Here is a 3,526-nt window from a genome sequence, read left to right as displayed (position 1 = left end):
CAATGTCGAGATAAATTGTTTTGCCAAAATTCCACAAATATGCTTGCAAATATATCACCTACTCAACACTTAACTGATCTGCACACATCTAAAGTTGTTGTACTCTAACCAACTAGTACTTACATACTATGTACTATGCACATATTCGCTTTTATAGCTATATAATGTACATATCGCTAGCTTAAAATGAAAAGTTCTTAAGTCCACTTTTTATGAAAACTCATGTTTTGATATACACTTAGAAAAAAGTCAGCCAAATATATTGCTCTCAACACATGATTTGCTTATTATAATCAAATAATGTAACTATAACCAAATAATGTATTGAGAAAACCATATTTAGTTGACCTAACCTCTTTTCTCAGTGTAGGAAACAAGAGAAATTAAAAACACATCGTTCATCATTTCGAAAGGGATCAAAGTACTTGTTTGATTTTTTTCGTTTATATCCAATGAAAGGCCAACTGCCAAAATAATACCAAATATTTTACCAAATCCTTCTGATTATAATGGAGTTTTGCTTTGCATTAAACACGCAAAATGTGTTACATATTCAAATTTTTGTGAAGTACTTGAAAAAAAGCGGCTATAGAAAGAAGTGTTTTCCCTTTTCTGTAAAATTGGTAAATGTGGACTTAGCAGCTTATCGCACTAAGCTAGCGATATGTATGTATGTACATACCTATCAACAATTTCATGCAACTAACCCTACACTACTACCTCTCTTGCTTACATGCGTCTGTGCCGTCTGTGCGTTTGTCCTTCCCACATATGTACGATTTCACTCAGGTATTCAGCCATCCTCATCCGATAATTACTTAAATATGAGCATCGAAACTGGCACAACCATTTTCTCACCGACACGTCCAAAAGATCACGACGACAACCAGTCAAGTGATGAACCAAATACAACAACAACAACTTCTTTCACTTTCCCAGATAAAATAGCACCAACACCAACACCATCGCCACCATCATCACAACATTCACCAACGCTCGTAAATAATCTTCATACTCCAGTGAATAAGCATCGTAAGAAGGAAATTATCCAACCGGAAGAGATACCAATGCTGCCGGGTGCACATCATAGTTCTGATGGTGAGGGAAGTCCCGAGCAAGGACGAAAATTCGTTAAGAATATTTTACAACAACAGGCACGTGCTACGCCCACACCATCACCGCGACATCACATTGCCGAAACAGAGTTGACGGGCAGTGATAATTATGTGAATGTTAAGTCCCCAAAAAAGCTAAGCAACACGAATGGCGCGCGAACAGCTGAAGCATTTTCAAATCCTAGTTATCAAATATTAAAGACTGTTTCCAAGGATGTGGAGAATAAGTGAAGAAGATAGCAGAGTTTCACCTAGAGTGTAGTTAATGGATTTACATGATTAAGTATAAATAAAGTTGACTTTAAAGTGACTTTAGCTGGCGTACGCTTACGAAATGCGCGTTTGATTCCTGAGTTAGATTTTAAGAAATCTACAACACAGGCATACAAAATACATATGTACGTACGTATTTCAATGAACTTTTTTCCGCTGAAACCGAATTTGAAGTCAGTCAGAATCGCGAAATTGGTGCAAGTTTATGAGATATTTAACTCCCAAAAAAAAGCTGTCTTACGAATATTTGTGTTTTGAGGTTATCTCATAAATTTTAACCACCATGGGTATTTTTATCAGTTTTTGTGTCAATAAGTCGTTTTTCGTACTTACAAATATAATCTTTTTGCTATTGGTATTTGATAAAGAAAAGTTCAAACCAAGTAACGGTGTTTCTTATTATTTTTGGAAAACATCGAACCACTGCTTAGCAGGTGGTCAAAGTCGTTGTATATTTATTAGTGCAATATTGAAATCGATTTTATGTTTAGCTGATTTCGAAGAACCATATTTATGGTAATAATTATCTAAAAGAAATTAACAAACATAGAGAAAATAAAGAAAAATATAGGGAAAACTGGGGCTCATTTGACTATGGTCTTTTCGAAGTGAAGTCAGGATGATTAATCAAATTGGGAATAAGGTTTTTGATTTTACTCAGCGTCATGAAGTTTGACAGTCAACTCGAAGATTTTGGCGAAGCAGCACGTGTCTCTTCTCTTTATACGACGGTCTGCGTTATTTTGTGACAGTGATATATACGTAAAAAAAATTTATTGAATATGTTAAAGTACTAAGTTAAATTACCTAACATTATTATTTTCAATGGTTATTGAATATGTTAAAGTACTAAGTTAAATTACCTAACATTATTTTCAATGGTTTCGAAAAGTTTTGCGAATTTTAGTTTAGAAAATTAAATAACGTTCTTTTAACTATATCTAGTTTTTTTTTATTTTTTTTAGAAAAAAAAACATTTCTGACATAAACTTTGACAATTTTTTTTTCTTAAAACTTAAATTTGAAAAATCTTTTACTTAAAATGTTTTGCCGGATTTCCACTAGGCATTTTAATGACAAAAACTGTATGCCATTTAAAAAAATGCCATGTGGAAATGAACTTAATGACAATTTTTTTACGTAATGACACGATTATTTTTTAATGCCCGATTTTGTCATTTCTGCCATTTAATTCGTAGTGGAAATCTAGCATTAGTCGCATTTAGAGGATCGAGAACGTGTAAAGTGAAGGGTTTTGAGTTGAATTCGTCAATTTCATGTTGCGGTTTTTGCGAATTGTGAGAAAATATCTTTTTTTTAGCTGTTTTTAAATTATTTTAGGCCTTTAATGCGCAATCTAGGAACCTTTGAATTTCAAAAAAAATATTATATGTATATTTATGTATATTAACATAACAATATGAATGTTACTTTGTCACTACTGAAATATATGTTTTTAATTCTTTAAGCATTTTGTGGGTAATTGAGGGTTTTTTCCCCACTCTTCAGCTTCTTTTCCTAAACTGGAAAATGCTGCGTTTACGTCTCTTTGCTTCAGACCTGCGATATGTATTTTACAAAAATAGCCACCGTGTAAATAATTTTTATATTTAAGTGGACTTTTTTTCTTTAATACAAGTATTTAGAAAATAAACTGCATTCAAACTTTTTCAATAAAATGCACAAATTAAAATGTGACCCCTTTAAACCCATCGGTCAAAGAATTTTTTTTTGCAAAACTGTTGAAAATTATATGTCAATCAATAAAAAACACTTTATTTAATAATCCGTTATTTCGTCTTAATTACTTTTTGGCACAAAAATGTATCAAAATCTTCCATAGTACAATCGTGTAATTCTGACTTCAGTCTCCAATTCAGTTGGGAAAAGTATGTACATATATTTAAATATACGTAGTGCCTTCAAAACTTTCTGTTTGGGTGCCTATGTAATTTATCAAAGTTCATTGAAAACTTACGAGTTATACATACATAGCCATAAATCGATGAAAAATAGTAAGTGCAAATGTATTTTTATGTATTTTATGTAAACAAAAAGTGCTTGCAAGTGCCACCAAAGCTTTTATTTTATATCTAAAAATTACTACGTACTTTAAAATTTTGAACTAAAAATTGTAA

The sequence above is a fragment of the Rhagoletis pomonella genome, unplaced genomic scaffold (assembly GCF_013731165.1).
Source record: "Rhagoletis pomonella isolate Grant_MI unplaced genomic scaffold, Rhpom_1.0 Rhpom_scaffold_00006, whole genome shotgun sequence".
Taxonomy (NCBI): Eukaryota; Metazoa; Arthropoda; class Insecta; order Diptera; family Tephritidae; genus Rhagoletis; species Rhagoletis pomonella.
The sequence above is the reverse complement of the archived record's forward strand: the minus strand, read 5'-3'. Positions refer to the sequence as shown.